This window comes from Ailuropoda melanoleuca, chromosome 2, assembly GCF_002007445.2.
Source record: "Ailuropoda melanoleuca isolate Jingjing chromosome 2, ASM200744v2, whole genome shotgun sequence".
NCBI classification, from domain to species: Eukaryota; Metazoa; Chordata; class Mammalia; order Carnivora; family Ursidae; genus Ailuropoda; species Ailuropoda melanoleuca.
The window spans coordinates 198,378,405-198,399,375 of NC_048219.1; positions in this window are offsets into that span (position 1 = coordinate 198,378,405).

The window sequence follows — 20,971 nt, forward strand, 5'->3', positions numbered from 1 at the left end:
TGCGGTCAGGGTGCTGATTCCGTCTTCCGGACTCCTTCGCACCGCCCTTCCGTCTGGGCGCGTGGACACGGAGTCGCGGCGGTGGCCGAGTCCGCCCCGCCGGCGCCCCGAGCGCACATCCCACAACCAGGGCGCGGAGCTCGGGGGCAGCCGAGGGAGCGGCGGCTAACACCCCCGAGCCTCGGAGGAATCAAGGGCAGCGGAACAATGAAGGGAATGTTCTAAGCCAGTGGTGTGACTAACACGCTTGGCTCTGTGGCGCAGACTGCGCCCCCAAACACATCACATGGGGTTTTTCAAACCCTGTGAATCATTTAATTATATCTGCCTGGGAGAGCTGGGTTGGGGCATTAAATCAGATCCCAGACCAAAAGGAACATCTTGAAAATCACATATTTTTAAATGTTTAAATGGTTTGGGCCAGGTTCTCTGACCACAGTGCAATAAAATCAGAAATTGACCCCAAAAGGGGGAGAACAGGAAAATATCAAAACTCTTAACTCTGTGCTGAAAAAAATAAATAAATAAAACATTGTAAGAAACCAGTGAAGTTATGGCAGCCACAGGGCCCCACATCAGAACCTGTGATATGAGGCTGACGTTGTCATCAGCAGAAAATTCACACCTTTAAATGCCTTAAGCGCTCGCAAGAAAGAAGTTGATGTGACTAAGTGGGCAGCTGGGAGAGAGCAGCTAATTAATCAGGAGAGGGGGGGAGTCTACCCAGTACAGACAAGAGCGGATGGGAATAAAACAGAAGCTGAGGGACGTGGGTAGAAAGGACACAGGTTCAAGAGTAGGCACCTTAAAAACAGAACAAGAGATTTAAAAAACAAACAAACAAAAAATACAGAAGATGTAAAGCTTCAGCAAAGCTGGTAAATACGGAAAAGAACAAATCTATTACAGATCTATTATCTATTATCTTATCTATTAATCTATTATATTATCTATCTATTAAGCTAAAATCTATTATAGGTTAATACTGCTAGGAAAGAGAACAGGTTTACCCACAGAAACAGAAGACACTGGTCTTTAATCATAACAGAATGCTGTGTGCAGCTCTGGAGAAAACAATCTTAAAGTCTCCATGAACTAAATCATTTTCTCGGAAAATGTAACTTACCCCAGGTAAGTCTAGAAGAGGTAAGACACCCATAAAGACGGATTCTCTTAAAATACTGAGTTATTTAAAAAATTCCCCAAAGACTCTCTATCTAGTTACGGTTAAGTCTATGATTTCAAATCAAATGTAATTGTGATACCAAACCAGGCAGAATGCCAAAAAAAATTTAAATCAAAGACAAATTTTCCCATGAAGAAATATGAAAATCCTGCCTAGAAATTCAGCAGTTTGTTGGGATAACTATGCACTCTGCACAAATGACAGTGATTCTGGGAGTGGGATATTTCTTACCATGAGTGATCACACAAAGAGATGAGGGCAGCCCTGGGAATTGGCTGCCCCTAGCACCACCCTCACCTCTGACTTTCCAAGCCTCCTTCTAGAAAGGAGCTGCCATTTGATAGGTTCCTACTAATGAGACGTAAGCAGAAACCCTTCTGGATGAAGCTTCCAAGGAAAATTTTTATTTTCCTGATAATAAAAAACAACACACCTCTTTACTCTCCTTCTTCTTCTCCCTTCCTGGAACTCAGAGGTGATGCCTGGAGGTACTGCAACCATATTGTAACAACACGGACAAATGCCACATGCTAAATCTAGTGAAGAAATAACACAGAAAGAACCAGGGTCCTTGATGACACCACTGAGTCAACCATGGGTGGCACCTTCCATCTGGTTTTCTGGCTTATTTGTATATTTATATTTAAATATAACTAAATTTTACATTAATAATTTCTTATTAGGTATCATACTATATATTGTATATTTAAAACATTTATATTTTGTCTTATTATCACAAGACAAATATACCCCCTTTTTTAATAAGCCACCATTCTTCATTCTGTTACTTACAATCAAATCCATTTCTAACTGTTAATCTTTTATCAACACATTTGTTGAATATCGAACGCTGAATATTTGTGGCGAGCACGAGGTTTACAACTTTGTGCCTTGAAAGGCCTGTCATGGAGTTTAATGAAATCGGTCTTTGGTTTTAAGTCCTTAGAACAAAGCATTGATCTGCACCAGCCGGACTCGGGTAAACTGATGCCCGCACCAAGCTCAGCTGTGATGCAGACAGGGATGAAGTTTAAGTTTTGCAAAGTCAGGAATAAAGCAACCGTACCGCTCATCACCACTACTGTTTAGTCGGGCTTTTGAACCAGTAACTGAACTAAGACAACCAGACAAAATAGTGAGACGAGGACTGCTGGTAGGGGACCTACCTGAAGGCATCTTCCCAGCAGCTCTGGCCCCTGACCCTGGGCGGCTGGCCATGGTCCTGCCCATGCTAGCCTCAGCCCTGACCCAGACCCCTACACCCTTCCCTGCCCTTTCCTGAGCACGGTTAGGATGGGACTGGCTCTCACCACATACAAAGAGAAAAAGGACCTCAAAACCAAACTGACTCGGAAGACACCTCAGGGCCACCAGATGCTTTCCCAGCTCTGACCTCCCTCTGCCTGGCTCCTTGCACATCTGCCTGGGAGGAGCTGTTTCCCATCCCCCGTCCTGGGCGCCTCTGACCAGCACCCAGGCCCACCCCTGGACCAACCAAGACATCCCTGCTGCGGGCCCAGGCCCAGGTGCCTTCCAAAGCCCTGGGACTGAGGAGCACTGCTGAGTCACCCTTCCGGGGCCAGGAGAAGCCAGTGCTGCACGGGGAGGGTCCCGGGCTCCATGCAGGACACCGGATGGTACCAGCCAAGGCCCTGCTGATGGCACAATGGAAAATGGAGTGACCAGGACACTGGCAAACACTGCAGAGCTGCTCGTATAGCTCTGGGGATAGGTGTCCTCACACAGTCCCCACGGCAGCCCAGAGGGGTGGGCTGTGCTGTGGACCCCCACAGGAGAGCCAGGCCCTGGAACCTGGAGAAGGGGCTGCTCTGCCTGGGGCTGCTCACCCCATCACACCTGGACACGCCCCGGATCTGCCCCCGGTCACCCCGGCCACACCTGCTCATGCCCTCCCAGCCATGGACCCCAGTCTTGCCCATCCACCTGGATACACTTGGATCTGCCCCAGTCACCCCGGCCACGCCCACAAGCCCTATCCTGTGGCTCAATCCAGCTCCATCTCCTAGAGCCACGTGTCTCTGAGCAGGCAACCACTCTTAGTCCTACACCATCCGGATCTGAAGTCTGAGCCGTAGGATCCCTCATTCAGCATGTGGGCAGGCAGGGCGCAGGCCCCAGGACGTCACACCCAGTCCAAGGGGGTGTTGCCACGAGCACTCCCAGCTCCGGGAGCCAGGCCAGTGCCGGGCTGCGTGCTGCGCCCCAGGCCTTCTCCACTCCTCCCCCCACTTTCCCCACCGCAGGCAGCCCATTGCTTCCTTCCCCACCCCATCCACAAATATCCTCTATGTTTTCTGTTATTTCATAAACTATTGCACCGAAGTTACAAAGAGATCATTACAGTCAACGCCGAGCTTGACAGCCTTACTGGGAAGTCTGGGTTTAGCACCTGCTGACATCATGCGGGCTGGGGCGGAGCCAAGGGCCTTTCAGTGCGTTAACTTGCTCATGATGGTGTGACTGTTACCTGCATTTTACAGGTGAGGGGGCTGGGGTCCAAAGAGGCTGAGTAACCTCTCGGAGGACACACAGCAGACGCTGAGAGAACTGGGTGCTGACCCCATCGGCGTGGCTCCTAAGCCCTGGTGATACGGCCCCTGGCTGCCAGGACGAACACTTAGAGCCCCGGGCTGGACTCTTGTCACCTACATGCTATAGCTCAGAACACCGAAGCAAGGAGGGCTCAGTGGTCTTCAGGGCCAGCAAGAGGCAGAGCTGGAGTCAGCCCCAGGGAGCCTGGAGAGTCCTTGAGCCGCACTGTTAGTGGCCAGAGAGACGCGGGAGAAGGGTCACAGTCGGGCCAGGGGGCTGGGAGCCGCTCAACAGTCTTCTATGTCAACACCTTGGGTGGGCGGGCAGGGAGACTGCGGTCCAGAGAGGGGTCACTTGCCCAGGGCCATGACACGTGGCAGGGAGGCCGGCACTATGACGCACTCTCTCCCAGCCCTGCCAGCTCACTTCCCCTCCCCACGGCTGCACAGCAGGCCCTCTGCCCCAGAGGACCCCCGGGGGGGCTCTGCTCAGTCCTACTCCCACCCAGTCTGACCTCATCTCACATGGCCCAGGGGCAGTGGTGCCCGAACCCTGTGAACAGGCCCTGGGGGCCCAGAGCTTCCCCTGGCTGCAGAGCCCCCACTTCCTTCCCCACGATTCAGCTGCCCTGGCTACTTCCAAACATCACGTTTGATTTCATTACAAGACACCAGTAAGAGCGAAACCAAAGTGCAGAGTGGAGGAAGTGTTTACAAAACGTACAGGGGCCAGAGCCTCACATCCCGAATATGACAAGAACCGACCGTCGGGAAGAGGGGCACAAGGGAGTGGAAACGGGGGCACAGGCCTTACAGACACAGTTCTGAGCCCCGGGCGTTGACCGGACCCGCGCACGCGAACAGGTGCCCCGCATCGGCTCGCCGCAGGGAAGCACATGTTCACCGCAAGCCTCCGAGCACGACTAGAACGGCAGACAAACCCACGCGGAGATGTGGGGCAACTGGAATCTCCGCGCGGTGCTGACGGAGCGAACCTGTTACAACTGCTTCACACAACAGCGTGGCAGCAGCCACTGAAAGCTGAATGCGTATTCCGGCTCCGCGATCGGGCGCGCACACGTACGTAGATGTTCCCCATACGCGCACGTGTCTGTGCGCCGAGAGGCGGGTCAGTCCGGTGCACGGGAGCACGAATCATCGCGGCCCCAAACTGTTGGTAATTGGAGCGCCGGCGTGGGTGAGTAGCAGGTGCCTGACTCCACCCACTTCTACGGCGCAATGCGATACAGCAGCGAGCTGTCGCCGCGCCAGCCACGCCCCCCACGCGTATCGCGCAATGGAAGCCCCGCCCGGAATGGTACACCCCGTGTTATTCCAAGGGAAGAAGTTTGAAAGCAGACGGGACTCGTCTCTTGGGATGGGGGCTACCACCAGCAGGTGGGAGGGAGCCTTCCGGAACACGGGAAATGTTCTGTATCTTGACTTGGGGGCTGCTCACATGGACGTGGTCACTTTGTTAACTGGCGTGCTGAATACTTACGTGTTGTGTGTTTCTCTGTATGTATGATCTCCTTCAGAAAAGCATAGCGAAAAGCCTACCAGCAATTTTAAAACGATTGATTTATAAGACTCTGCAGAATTCTCCTTTGAAAGGAGGGTAGGCTCATCCTTTCGAGTTTGTAACAGCAGACAGAAAACAGCATTTGTCTGCAGCCTAAGCAACACTGTGTCCCCAGCATCTCATTCAGCCACAGGGCAGAGCTGCCCAGCAGAGAATGGGGACCTGGGGGGCTCCGTCCCCGAGGCTCCGGCAGGCCTGGGGTGGGCTGGGGAGCTACTTAGCCATGCTGGTGCACGTGGGGAAGGAAGGTAGATAGAAAACAGCTTGAACTGAGCTCCCAAAGGATCTGGCAGCTGGCAAAGTCACAGCAAAGACATGACTCTTGGCCCGTTTTCCTCAGACCCAAGAATGTGGCTTCCAGTTCGTATGTGGGCACCCGTGTGCCATAGGATGGGGCAGGGGCGGAGCGTGCCCCGCCGGCCGCACTCCTGCCTCCTGCACCAGCTCTGTGCCTCCAGCCCTGTGTGCAGGGACTTCCTCTGCGGGGCTGCTGCTGGCCCATTTATGGGGGCGGGCTGGCAAGCTGACAGTGTCGTTATTGAAAAACTCCATGAAATATGGTTGGGGCTTGACTGCAGTGCAGTGATCAAGAACCGACCTGCCGCCGCTGGGATGGAAAGAATCCAGTCTGAGCACATGCAGTCAGGTTGGCAAGGGGAGCTTTGTGGGTGGGGCTCTCCGGGCAGTCCTAGGGCACCCCGCCCCTCAGCTTTGGAGGATGCATTCATCTTGAAAAGACCCCGTCGCTTGGGTTGATGCAAGACCCAGACATTGCTGGATTGGAGGGGGATTACCCCCCTCCCCTGATACCCATCTGCATGTTCTAGCACCTTACCCACGACCTGCAGCTCCGGGCCGCCCAGCCACAGCCTCTCCCTTCTGCCCCCGGCCAGCCAGTGCTGCCCGGCCTGATCCAGATCTGGCTGCCGCCAGACCAAGGAGACGGGGCTGCAGAGCCGCCGGTGGGCATGCTGTGCTTGGAGGTCTGGGGACAGAGAACATTCCAAGAGGCGGAGCGGAACGGACGCTGGGATGCAGTCTACAAGAAGGCAGGAGCTCTGTTGAAAGTGCAGGAAAGCAATCAGGTGACCAGGGACATGGAAGCTGTTGGCACTCCCTGGCTCTCTCTAGTCAAGCTGCAGTGAGGTGCGCAGGGGCGGTGGATGGAGGAAGACGACAGGTCTGTAAGACCAGGGCAGTGTCATCCAGCCATGAAGAGGACATCCTGCCGTGGTGACGCGGTGGGCGGAGCAGGAGGACGTGATGCTGAGGGAAATAAGCCAGATGCAGACAGACAGACACGGCGTGAAGTCCCCTGCGTGTGGAATCCGAGACAGACTCACAGAAGCAGAGAGTGGCCTGCAGGCCGCCAGAGGCTGGGAGGGGTGCGGGAGCTCAGGCCATGGGGTCCGTAGTCACGGCCACACAGGGGCACGGCATCCATCGCACAGCAGTGTGACTACAGCTCGAAACACGGCACCGCGTGCTTGCTGGGAGGGTAGACCTTCAGTGTCATCACCCCAGAAAAAGAGAGAGACACAGGGAGAGAAGGAGGGTCACAGCAACAGCGCGACAGGATGGAGACGTTGCTTAGCCTGACCGTGGCGACCCACGCACATGTGAGATCATCCAGGCGTTCGCCTAAAACGTAGGCGATTCTAAAGTTGTCGTTCATACCTCAATAACAAAAGTTGACTGGGGATTTTCAGAGGGGCGAGCAGAGTCCCGTGGGCAATCTTCCGTGGAGGCAAACAGGCACCTGCAATGCAGCCACTGACCCAGCTGGGCAGGACCAACCGGCTCCTGAATCCGAGAACGCAGGGAGAGGTCCTGGTGGACCGGAAGCTTACAGCGAACACAGTGGCTGTTTCTTCAAGCCCCTTTCACGCCGGGAACCGCGCAGCATCTCCCCTAACGGCTGGGTCAGCATTCCCTACGTGGACACGCAGGTTTGCCTGCTGTGGCGTAGCTGCGAGGTTGAGCGCCCTTCTTTCTGCCGCCCGCGGCCTTGTTTGGGTGATGGATCACCTCGGCATGGGCCACCAGTGTTTTCAATCTTCCATAAAAGTTCATTTTAATTCTGTGAGTGGTTTAGTGGCAAGCGTCCTGCCAGGGAGCCGGGAGGCCTGCGTTCCAGTCCTGACGAGGCTGGGCGCTGCTCCAACTCTGGGTAGACTCGCAGGGGGTGCTGAGCCGAGAGCTCTCAGTCGTGGGGGTCCCAGAAGGAGCAGGCAGGCCTGGGGGAGGGCTCTCGCTGGGGAGGGGTCAGGGTGTGCAGAGCCGGAGGGGAGCCCAGTGGACTCGGGCTGGTAAGCAGTGGGGCCTTGTCTTCTCTGGACCGTGGGGCGAGTGAGGGTCAGTGTGGAGTACAGGCGACCTCTCAGAGCTCGGCTTGTGACCTCGGGGGGAGGTGTCCCGCTGCCAGGAGATTCCGACCCCGTGAAGATTAGCAGCCTCCAGAGGATGAGAAATCCCTGCAAGTGAGTATTTTGGATGGAAAAGGAGTAGTTCCTCACGCGGTGGAGGGAGAAAGGTCTGTGGCAGGGCCAGCGCACAGAAGATCCGCACCCGGGCGCAAGCTCGCTGGAATCACTGAGAAAAAACCAAATGGCTCAAAACAAAGTGGCAAAGAACGTGAGGCTGAAGCTCACGGGCGGAGGAGAAAGGCCAGTGCCCAGAAACATCCAGAAAGACGCAGAGCTTCACAGGGAGCCAGGAGAAGCAGCCAGAGCAACCCTGCGGGGCCCTGGGCTTGGCCAGAGTGCAGACCGCCATCCACCAAGGTGCAGGGCCGGTGCTCACGGGTCCCCGCAGAGCAGAGCGTACAGTCTGGGAGACGCGACGGCTGCGTCTCGCCAAATCCGTCACGGACCCGCCCTTCCACCCAGAGCTTCCGTGCAGACGTCTGTGCTCCCGCAGCGCGGCCGGCTGCGCGTGTGCGACGGACGTGCGGGGGGACAGGACGCAGTGGACACACCCCACGCCCCACGGGGCTGGCGACGGGGCAGAGCTCACGTCACAGGCTGCTCCCCAGGTGCCCAGGGCACCTCGTGGCGATGAAGACGCTCGAGTACAAGCACCCACGGAAGGAAGTAGGGCGCCCGGGCGCCGTGGGGGCAACACAAAAGAGTTAGGGGTCTTCTCCGATCTGTGACATCAAGAGCGCCGGCACACATGTGCGTTGTGAACTGAGATTCCAGTTCGCAGCGCAGGCCCTGAAGCATACTAAGTACGCTGCGAGGAGCCTCCACGAGCAGGAGGGCCGGGAGGGAGCCCGCGGGGTGGCCCTGCGCTTCACCCCACACGCTCCTGCAGCACAGTGTCGTTGCTGTGAGCACACGCCTCCCCGCAGTGGCCCTACACCCTCGGGCCAGGCTCTGAGCCCTGGTGTTTGACTCCGATGGTGGATCGCTGCCCCACCCGTCCCAGCCCTCCAGGCAGCTTCCAGGCCCTTCCACGGCCTCCCGAATGCGCACTCTGTGGGGTCCTTGTCTGTGGCTGGGACTCAGGGCAGCCCTGTGCCCCTCCCGGGCCCTGTGTCACCGTTTCACGGGGGCCTCCCAATGTGTGGGCCCCGCTGCATCCCTGAGCAGAGGGGCAGGTCAGGCCCTCCAGGCCAAAGGCTGCTGGTCCGGGGCTCAGAGGCTGACCCCCTAGCAAGACTTGTATCGTTGTCCTACGACCAGAAACTCAGGGCAGGAGACATCACACAGGTCTGCACCCCACAGCCTGCACCCCACTTCCCTTTCTCCCTTGTTTCAGTTGGTTTCGCTCATCCCCACGTGAGCCCTTGGCACACTCTGGAAAGCCCCTCACCTGCCGGACAACACGAACCGCTCCAGTGCCGGCTTGGGCTCACACACAGGGCCCGGAGCTGAAGACAACACCCCGTAAATCGGGAGGCCCATTAACGTGCCTGCTCGCTCACAGGCCTTCTCAGTTCCACCAAGCAGGGTTGGAGTGGGAGAGCAAGCTCTGCAGGGACGCATTTGTCTGCCTTCCCTTGCCTCCACCAGCTACCCTCTCAGGGAGGGCAGGGCTGGGACAGGCCCCGGGGCAGCCCAGCGTCCTTCCTGGAGGAGAGGCCCGGCCTGAGCAGCGTGGGGACTTTCCGGAGGCTGCTCCTCACCTGAAGGGGAGTGGGTGGGGTGCCCCAACACCCCTCCAGACGTGTTCCTCAGACAGCTCTCCCTGTCCTTTCCCTTTTCCAGGGGGCTAGGCTGTGACACCACAACAAACAGACACAGGGCCACTTCGGAGGATCCCAGGCCCGTGCAGAACACAGGCGACTTCTCCCCCAGCTGTGGGTCTGTCTAGGGAAGGGCTGTCTCTCCGCAGCCTCCAGGTCAAGGTGCTCCAAGGAGGACCATGGGGACCTAACCGGGGGAGGGGTGCCTGGAGGGGGCCGAGGCCGGGGGTGCAGAGGCCAGAGCCACAGCTCTGGGGCAAGCACTGCTTTTCATAAGCTTCGAACAAAACCCAAACTACCTCGAGTTACCCTTTAACACACAGAAGGTAGTCAACGCTGGTGGGGATTGTTTTTAACGGGAATAATCCAACTTTTAGCAAAGAATGATATTTTGTACATTGGACCATATTCAGATCGCCTTGTCTCTGTCCACCGGTAACAGAAGAGAAAGGGCAAAAAGCCAATGAGCATCTTGGGGAGAAACGGCCTTAGCGACTGCACTGACCACACTCCTTGTCCTCACAAAGTTCGCTAGAATGTCCTGTTTCCACGCGTCATGGGCTCCGGAAATGGCTCTGCTTTCCGGCATCTTCCATATATGTAAATGTCCCTCACTATGGTCTGTTTGTGACTTTTGCATCAATGATTTCGCACCCGGGAGCATCATGCAAAAGGAAATTAGCGCAATTATGGCTAATGACCGTCTAGACTTGCGAACCCCTCCGTGTGGGTAGAGCAGTCCCGTCGCTGGGGACCCTCTGTCTGGGTGAGCGGCTCTGGCCCCGGCAGCCCTATGGCCTGCAGAGCTCAGGTGGCCCCCAGCCGGTCTGCGTTTGTGTTTGGGGTCTTCGAAAGGAAGGGGAGAGGGGGAGGTGCCCCTTGCCCACAGTCTGTCCTTCTGGCTCTGAGGGCAGGCTGTGCTGGCGGACAGCTATGGTCTTCAGGGCTGCAGTGCCCGGAACCAGCTGCGGCTGGGGGGCCCTCCAATTGTCTCTCAGCATCACTGGGAGCGGCCCAGCCCAGCAGGGACCCCAGCCAGGGGCACCAGGAGGGGCTGGGGCAGGCCGAGTCACAGGTGGCCTGGAGCTGCAGGGCCATGCCCAGGGAGGCCCCGGTCAGCTTGGTCCTCCAGCAGCCTGAGCTTCGGATATGGAGCCCTGCGGGTCTAGCTGCAGTGCCTGGTGCTGGGTGCTGGGACGCAGGCACAGAGGACAGTCCTGGGGTGCAGCTGCCACATGCTCGGGGAGGGCCCCGTGTCCAGCGGCCCGGGTCTTGGCTAGGGAAGCGCTCCCCACGCAGGGCGGGGTACATGGGGCAGGGGTCCTGAGAAATGAGATGGGTTTCTTCGCACCCGTCCATGTTGGTTGCCGAGGTGCCAGCTGTGGCTTTTGTCCAGGGCCCGGGTCTGTGAGTCTGGGTGGCAGCAAGGCCTCCGCTCGGGAACACAGTCTCCAGAGCTCTGGCTGGAAACCCGAGACGGCAGCAGGTGTGGTGTGCCCCGGGAGCCAGCATCATCTCTACAAACCACCCGCAGATCCTCAGGGCCCCACCACCATCCCCAAAGGCTTCCGGTGCTTTCTGAAAAGATTCAGGGAGCCCTGCTGCCTGTCAGGCCTTGAGGGGGTGGGTGTGGTTGGCCCGTCCTTGTTAACAAAGCCAGGGAGACTCAGGCGGGCGACAGCCCAGGGAAGGTCGGGTTTCCTCCTAAGTGGAGCTAGCTGGGCCGCGGCCCCATAAGAATGTGGCCATGGTGGATTCGGAGCCTCGTGTCGGGTTTCTCCCGGGAGACAGAAGCCCATTGTTGGCGGCTCTCCCGCGTTGTTTCCCAGGGAGAGTGAGGTCTCTGGGGCCTGGGCTCCCCCAGCTCATCTGGGGGAGCCACGGGGGCTTCAGAAAGATGAGCCATGTGGGGTAGATCAGGTTTGGTTCAGGCCTGGGAATGCGGTTAAGTGACCCTTGGTGGCTTCTGGAAGCAGAGCCAGGAGGAAGGGCTGAGACCGAGGGCGCCCCCGCCCCCCACAGCCATGGGGAAATCAGACGAGGAGTCCACCCCTCACCTGCACGGATGGGCACAGGCCTGGACACGCGGTCTCTGCCAGTGCTGACCAAGAGGCAGATATTTTTAAAAACTATGATCGTGGTCATAAGTGTCCAGGCCGGTGGCATGAAATACCTTCGCCATGTCATGCCACCATCACCACTGTCTACACCTCAAACCTTCCGTCATCCCCAACGGAAGCCGTGTACCCATCCAACTCTAGCCCCCCTCCTCCAGTCCCTGGGAACTTCTCCTCTTCCTCCGTCTCTACAAATTTGGCTACTCTGGGGACCTCGTAAGAGTGGAATCATAGACTATCTGCCCTTCTGTGTCCAGCTTCGTCACTGAGCACGATGTCCTTGAGGTCTATCCGCGCTGTGGCAGGCGCAGAACTTCCTTAGTCATTACAGCTGGATCATCTCCCCCCGCGTGGACGGACCACGTCTTCCCTCGTGTGGACGGACCACGTCTTCTTTATCCCTTCGTCCACCACGGACACTGGGCAGCCCCCACCCGCGGGCTAGTGTGAGGACTGCTGCTGTGAGCTAGGGCGGCTTTCGATGCTTTTGGGCAGGTAGCCCCAAGTAGAACCCCTGGGCCGCACGGCGAGGCCCTGTTTCCCTTTGGAGAAGCTACAGAACTGCTTTCCGCAGGCTTCCGCGCAGGACACAGACGGCCCGCAGTTCCCGTCGCGCTCGCCAGCTCCTGCTGTCCTGTTTGCTTGATCCCCGCCGTCCTCGCGGCCGGAGGCGCTGCCTCGCTGGTTCTGACTGGCGTGTCCCTGATGATCAGCGATACTCAGCGTCTCTTCATGCGCTTCTCGTGTGCGGTTGGCCATTCGAGTATCTTCTCTGGAGAAGTGTCTATTCCAGTCCTTTGAAGTGGCAGATTTTTTCGACTCAAAACATTCTGACTGATCTGGAGCCAGTGTGGACACTGCCCATCTCCCCACAGTGGCGAGGCCGTCACCGACACTTAGGGCCACTTCCTAGAACTTGGCTAAGGACCGGCGGGGCGAGGGAGAGGCTGGTCCTCTCCCCGGGGCCCTGGGGACCCCCCCGGGCCACTTTCCCAGCAGCCCCAGGGTCCCCTGGCTTCTCAGTGGTGGCAGCAGTGGCGAGAACCCGCGGGCAGCGCTTTCTCACGGTTTGGGTTACAGCCGCGCGGCCCCAGGATGGGATTAATTGGATGGGTCAGAATTACCCTTCTCTGTTTCTCCTCTTTACCTTGCTCTCTGGCAAGCACCCACTTCAGAACCATCAAGGACCCCTGCTCCGCCCCTCCTGGGACCAGGGCCTTCTCACAACTACCAACGCCAATTAATTTGTCTCATTTACATGAAAATGTGCAGAAGAGGTCTTTTTACATAATTAACTATATTTTGCAAGTCATTAAAATTCTGCAGCCCTGCCCACAGTAGTAACCCTATTCAGCGGCGGAGACCAGTGCCGTGTCTGGGGAGAGGTGGCACGAGGGGGAGGGCTGGGAAGAGCAGACTCCTGATGGCATTCACGAATGGGGCGGCAGGGCTACCCTGGGGAGGGGGGAGCAGATTCCCACTGTTGGAGAGGGGTGGGCTGCGGTGGAGGTCACGTCCCCCCACAGGTCTGGGCATGGTCCCTCTGCTGGGGCACCCTCTCTCTCCCCAGGCCTTCTAGAACCATCCCTGGTATGCAGGGCAGAGGACAGAGCCCAGGGGCTCAACACTGAGCTGGGGGGCTGACTGCAGCTCTCCCCCTCAACATCAGAAGGCCAGCCTGAAAGAGCCGCCTCCGTGATTCCAAAGAGAGGGAGCCTTGGCCCACAGAAAGCTCCTGGTTTCTGCTGACATCATCCTGTGGGCCCTGGGGACACCCCAGGGCCGGAAGTGGGGGACTCCCTGGGGCTTCACCTCTCCTGTCCCCAGTTTCCTCCTCTATAGACGAGGACGCTGTGTCCTTCCTCCTGGCGGCTTTGCCACCTTTAAACGACGTCTCACACGATCAGTCTTCAGCCCCGTGCACTGAGCTCCCATGATAACAGCCCTCCCATCCTGCCGCGAGCCTGCTGCCCCGGATCCCGCGTGTGGCTCCCACATGGCAGAAGCCTCTGTTCCTTCTGCCGTCCTGTCGGCCTCACCCTGGCCCGGGCCCTCCTGGGCACTCTCTGTGCCTTGGGACGCTGCGGAGGGCAGCACAGGAGACAGTCAGGCCTCCCTGCACAGCCTAGTTCCAGCAGGGACACAACTGGTGACTCATACCCATCAGGGAGCAGGAGCTGCTAAAAGACAGGGCAGGTGACGGGCCACGTGCGGCGGCCGTCGAAGAGGCCAAGTGAAGGAGCGCAACACACGCATGGTCTGACTCCGTGCAGAGGGACGAGCCGGCGCCAGGGACAGAGGTGGGGCCCACCCACCTGGGTAGAGGGACCCTGAGCAAACGGGGGTGGGGGTCTCTCCACCAGCCATCCAGGTGGGTGGGGCCTGGGTAGGCGGGAGTGGCAGAGAAAGCCAGAGGGAGGCCTCAGCCCTCTCCTCCTGCTCCTGGAGATGAGCTGCTGTGAGGTAGTGATGTGTGTTCCTGGGGTCTGAGTGGCCCCCAGCCTTGGTGACCAGGCCCTGACCCTTCACACACGGCGCCCGCGGGAGGGCGTGGCGGTGCCGTGAAGAATGGAGGAGGGGTCTCCTGCTCAGGGACGGTGCATGGGGGCACCAAGGAGGGCTGTTCCCCAGAGGAGGGGGCACAGCTGTGGGGTCAGAGCAGAGGCCCAGGCACTGGCCCTTGAGCCCAAGCACTTTCATTCCAGATAAACTGCTAAGGCCTCACACAGAAAGTTGATGAGGCCCCACCTGCGGGACGCCGGGGTCCTGCCGCAAACAGGCCCCTCGGGCCTTTCACCCCAGAATGCTGTATCTCCAGGCACTGTAATTAACTTGATTAAATTGTCCTGCTCCGGAGGGAGGCTTTCTCAGTCCAGACAAAAAAACGAGAATTGAAACTTAGCCCAGAGACAGTAAATATGAAAAAAAGAAACCGTTCAGTTCCACACAGAGTTAGAGACTTGAGTCAGGTGGCCAGGCACCACTGGGCGCTCCTGGCAGAGGGGCCAGCTGGGCGAGGTCAGCCCGAGGCCCCGAGAACGGCCTCTCACTCGTGCCATGCGTGGATCTGTGGGCGCGGCCTCTCGGAGAGCCACCCTCATGGCTCGGCCACCCCCAGAATCGCCAGTACACATGCCCTTTGACCCAGAAACACGGCCACCAAAGCCTCTCAGGCAGAATAAAGCTGGGGTTTGGCATCTCATGCCTTTACTGCAGTGTTTTTGTGATGCAAATGTTGTCCTGGAAATGTTCTCCAGAGGATCTGGCTTATAAATGATGACCCAGGCAGATCAGCAGACCAGCGGGTGTGGGCGTGCAAGACCGCCCTGGGGCAGCGCAGGCCCAGTAAGACCCCACACGACAGATTTCCAGAAGCGCTCACGTCTAGACATCTATCAGTATGGTGGCATGGCAGCGTGCGCGCTGAAAACCCGCATCTCTCAGAAAGACACGCGGGATGGGCCGTAACAACAGGACCCACGGGGCCGGGCTAAAGCCTCCGGCCGAGGGGGGCTCTCTGAGGGTCCACACGCATCCTTCCTGCTTTCAGTCCCTTCCTTCCTTCCCTTCTTCCCTCCTTCGTTCCTTCTTCTCCCTTTTCTTCCATGTGCATCCACTACTTTTATTAAATAAGAACCCAAGCTGAGCCAGCAAGGGGGGTGCCTCCTGGGGAGGAGGACCCAGGCCTGACTTTCCCCACCAGCCCTCTCAAAGCCCTGGCTCTTAATATTCAAGAGGCACTGGTGTGCTGATTCATCTTTTCAGGGGGCCCTGATGGGCCCCTGGTGGGGCTCAGAGCACAGCATCCCATGAACCCATTTCATCCTCCTTCCATCAGAGTGTAGCATCCCATGGACCTGTTCCTGAGTCCTTGCTCCATCAGAGCACAGCATCCCGTGGACCAGCTCCACCATTGTTGTTCCATCATCCTTGTTCCATCAGAGTGCAGCATCCCATGGACCCATTCCTGAGTCCTTGCTCATCAGAGCGCAGCATCTCATGGACCAGTTCCATCATCCTTGTTCCATCAGAGCGCAGCATCCCATGGCCCTGTTCCATCGTCTTTCTTCCATCAGAATGCAACATCCCATTGACCAGTTCCATCATCCTTGCTCCATCATAGCGCTGCATCCCATGGACAAGTTCCATCATCCTTGTTCCATCAGAGTGCAGCATCCCATGGACCCATTCCTGAGTCCTTGCTCCATCAGAATGCAGCATCCCATGGACCAGTTCCATCATCCTTGCTCCATTAGCGCTGCATCCCATGGACCCATTCCTGAGTCCTTGCTCCATCAGTGTGCAGCATCCCATGGACCCATTCCATCATCCTTGCTCCATCAGAGCGCAGCATCCCATGGACCCGTTCCAGCGTCCTTGTTCCATCAGAGCGCAACATCCCATTGGACCCGTTCCATCGTCCTTGTTCCATCAGAGTGCAGCATCCCATGGCCCTGTTCCATCGTCTTTGTTCCATCAGAATGCAGCATCCCATGGACCAGTTCCATCATCCTTGCTCCATTAGCGCTGCATCCCATGGACCCATTCCTGAGTCCTTGCTCCATCAGTGTGCAGCATCCCATGGACCCATTCCATCATCCTTGCTCCATCAGAGCGCAGCATCCCATGGACCCGTTCCAGCGTCCTTGTTCCATCAGAGCGCAACATCCCATGGACCTGTTCCAGTGTCCTTGTTCCATCAGAGTGCAACATCCCATGGATCCGTTCCAGTGTCCTTATTCCATCAGAGTGCAGCATCCCATGGACCTGTTCCTGAGTCCTTGTTCTATCAGAGTGCAGCATCCCATGGATCCGTTCCTGAGTCCTTGTTCCATCAGAGTGCAGCATCCCGTGGACCCGTTCCTGGGTCCTTGTTCCATCAGAGTGCAGCATCCCGTGGACCCATTCCAGTGTCCTTGTTCCATCAGAGTGCGGCATCCCGTGGACCCGGTCCTGGGTCCTTGCTCTATCAGAGTGCAGTATCCCATGGATTATTTCCATCATCCTTGCTCCATCAGAACACGGCTTCCCATGGACAGGTTCCAGGTAAGTCCAGTCTTTGTTCTCCTAAAGGAGACAATGGCCTGCTTGCCTGAGGCTTCCTGCATATCCCTATCACCTGCTCTGGTCCAATTCTAATTACTGGAGCTTCCATTCATTAGTTGTTCAATTCATCAGCCTGAGGTGGCTGGAAATGACCAGTTACTTCCTGGTCACTCTGAGCCAGGGCAGCAAAGGTGGGCCACAGACCAGCTGAGAACACAGACACAGAGATTTGACCAGGTTCTGTCAAGCCCTGGAGGACTTTCAGAAGTCATGTCTTGTTCTCTTGGTGTCTGACAGAAAACATATGTCATGGAAGGACAGCATGGTGACAGAATCTAAACCGAGTCCCTTCCCATCATGGAGCATGCTTGGAACATCTGGGGCTGGCTCTCCCAGCTCACCCCCAGGCCCTCCAGCCACAGGGAGGCAGCCAGCATTCACAAGAGGTTGACACAAGCGGTCAGGGTGCTCGCTCCCACCTGCCCTCAAAGGCACTTGGGGAAAGGGGTGCCCTGTAACTGTAAGCCAAATGAGGAGACCTCACAGAAACCATAGCGGCAGGAACAGCTTGAATCACTTGCCCTGGTCAAGGACAGAGGACAGACGTGGACCCTGCAGAGGGGAGGGTGGACACCAGGATCAGTCGGGCCACCCTGCAGGGGAGCGGCTGAATCCAGAGGCAGGGAGAGAAGCTGGCCCAGCCAACGGGAGGAGATAAAATTCAGTGGGATGAAAACAGAGAGATCCACATGGAAGGGGGCTCCCGGCAGCGCCCCAGCCCACACATCCACTCCCCTCCTGGGTTCCAGCCCATTTGGCCTGTTCTGCCCCCAGCACAGCCCCCACACTCCCAGCCTGGGGCAGCCCCTCGCTGGGGGAGAAGAGAATTCATGAATTGAAACCAGCTCAAGGTTTAGTACTGGTCTCATTGGGGCTGTTGTGAAGCTTGAGAAACCATCGCCGCGCTCGACGGGGACCTACAGAAACGCGGAGCTCTGCGGAGCCAGCGCTGGGAGCTGCGGGGACCCGATCCACGCCGCACACAAGCAGGGAGGGAAGAGGCGCAGGGAGAGCAGAGCTGCTTTCTGCTCCTGCTCCCCAGACAGCCAGTCCCTGGGCTCCCCCAGCTCCCGCCCTGATGGCCTGCGCGGCAGGTGGAAGCTCGGGGCCTCCAGGAGACTCCCACTGCCCGGGTAGAGTGGCATCCAGGGCGGTACAATTAATCACCCACAAACACAATTGAGACATTCTCCTCTTTTCTAACCACACGTCTGTGTGAGGCCAGCTTTTCTTCACAGGCCTCCACCCCGACGCTCCGCGGCAGCTCGGGATGCCGAAACAGATGCAAAGTCTTCTGGGCGAAGCCACGCGGTACCCACACCTGCAGCACGAAAGCATGTTCAAGCCATGTTTCTCCTTTTCTTTTTGTCTTTTTGGAAAACATAATTATTTTTCATCAAAAGTATGTGATTTGTGCTGACATGGGGTGGGTTTGTTACAGTTCATTTTTCAACAATTAACAAATAAATATTTACATGGTTTCCTGATGGTCCTTTCTAATGCTGTGGACATGACACAAATCTGCACGCATGAAAGGCCCTGACGTGGGCCGCAGTCCGCTGAGCACTGTTCTGGGAGCTGCTGACCTAAAACCATGAATCACCGGCCTCCCAGCCAGCAAATAACTGCACCTTGCCCACGGACTGCTTGGTCACGTCTGGCAACAGGCGGGAAGCCACCCCCCACCGCAGGTGCCGCCAGCACCCCATCTTCTCCTGTAACTGCGGGCACCTGTGACTCGCACACTTCAGTGTTCATCCCCTCTTGTCAGGACCCCTTCATTTGCAAAGAGACACATCATTATTATAGAAAATACACAAAATTCACAGAACAAATCAAATCGTACTACCCAGAAGTACCACGACCATTTGATGGTTCCTTCAACCTTGCATTCGGGTGTTTCAGTTTGTTCGTGGGTGTCTGCCCTTCATATGACTGACCCGTCAGTTAATGCCGGGCCCCACGATCTCAGAACGGCCTTGGTCACCGGCTACCACAGATGAGGCCCCACTCCCGTCCTCACCCTCCCTTCTCCGTGAAAGGCCCAAGGACCCCAGCATTTCTAAACATTTACCTTCTCTCTGGAGGTTTCTGAAGATGATCTCATTTGCAGGACACCTCTGGAGAGTACAGGCCAGTGTTCTCACTGAGAACGTGGCAACCCAGCCTGTCTACACTGGCCAGGCCTTCCTTGACCCGACCCTCCCTGACCTCACCCTCCCAGCCTGAACCTCCCCGGCCTGACCTTCCCGACCTGACTTTCACTGGCCTGCCCTCCCTGACCTGGCCCTCCCTGGCCTGGCCTCACAGCACAGAGGCGGAGTGCATCTGGCCCTGGGCTCTCACCTTTGTCACAGCGTCCCAGCCTTGCTGACCCTTAATCAGCCCAAGGCTACTCTCCCCCCACTGACCTGGGGTGTTCTGGGTGAGCTGCAGATGGCCCTGACCCTCTTCTGGGGCCACACGGGGGTGGGGGAGGGTCAGCATGGGTGTGTCACTGTTTGTTGGGGCTGCCGTAAGAAAATACCACACACTGAGGGGCTTAAAACAACAGAACTTAGCTCTGCGCAGTTCGGGGGCGGGAGGTCCGAGACCAGGTGTGCCCAGGCCTGGTTCCCTCTGAGGCCGTGAGGGAGGACCCCCTCCAGGCTCTCCCGGCTTCTGGCGGTCACGGACAACCCCTGGTGTTCCTCGGCTTGTGGGGACGTCACCCCACCTCCACCCGTGTTCCCACGGCCCTCTCCCTGTGCGTGCCTGCCTCTGTCTTTTCTTGCTGTAAAGACACCAGTGGTTGGATTAGGGCCTACCCCCTGCGACCTAATCCCAACCGAACTATTACCTCTGCCAAGACCCCATTTCCAATTAAGGCCCCATTCTGAGGTTCTGGGTGGATGTGAACTTGGGGGACACTGTCCAACCCATCATAAGAAGGGATTGCTCTCCCCTCCTGAGCTCCCCCCTTTGTTACAGCCTTAGATCTGCTGATGGCATCAGGAAATGAGCCTCTGCTCTCCCTCCCCCTGCCCCGCATGGCCCACCCCACACTCCCCTCCCCCATTCCCCAGGAGCAGAGTGGGATGACTCTGCTGGACGGCGCTGGACAACGGAACCAGGCCCTGCTCAGGAGGGAGGCCTCCTTCTCACACCCCGGAGCTCCAGGCCCTGGGGGGGGGGGTCTGCGAGCCATGACTGATGCTGGTGGGTTTGTGCAGCAGGTTGGGCTCTCTGCTCTCCAAGACCCCATTCTGTCCACAACGGGGCTCCCACTTCGGCCATTGGGGGTTGGGGGGGAGAGAAAGAATCGGGAGCCTGATTCTGGCTATAGGTTTAGGCCACATCCCTCCTTGAGCATCGACATGTTTGCTACAACGGCCTGCCTGCCCTGTGGGTCCCCTTCCCGTGGGGCTCACACCCACATGGGCGGAAAGAGGCTGGCCTGCTGGGGAAGTCCAGTCGTCAGATTTCAATAGGCTTCATGCGAGTGATGGGAAAGTTCTAGATTAGCTGTTGGTTCTCTCTGCCTGAAGGTGGAGGCCTCAGCTCTGCAGGGCGACCTGAAGAAGGGTCCCCTCTCCTAGAGCCTGGAATGGCTCAGTCTGCAGCCCACCCTGTCCACCAACACCACTCTGGCCAGCCCATGCCTGGCTGCAGTCCAGAACTGTGGGGCCACACCGGTCACAGGAGAACGAATGTGGTGCCGGGAGGCCCCTTCCCAAGCCCCCGGGGTCCTTCTCAGCATGCCAAAGACCCCTGGCCCTCTGGGCGAGGCTCTGGTACGCTCAGGCCCCAGGGTCCGGGCTGCTCAGCAGGCCCCCCACTTTCCCTGGGCCCGGGTCCAGTTCCCGCAGCCGCCTGAAAACAGCTTTCGCATTCCCAGCATCAGGGCTGGGTTAAAACAGTTCCCTCTACTGCATCCCCGTAGCTGACCCTACTGCACCCAGGCCTATCCTCCAGAGGCGCTCAGGCCAGCGCTGCCAGAGCTCTATGCTCCTCCCCCGTACCCCTGCAGGAGGAGCCACTCGCCCCTCTGCTCCTCACTCCTCACTCCTCCAGGGTTAGGTGTGACAAACCGGCCCTGGAAGACACCTGAAAGACACCTTCCAACGGGACAGGTCTCAGCACGAGTGACAAGAGCTCTGTAGATTGACTTGTCTCGTGAGCTGGGAAGAAACACCCCACTTGAACAGAGAGGAGCACGTCTGTGAGTCAGCTTTGTGTGTCTTTGTTGTTGCTGTTGTT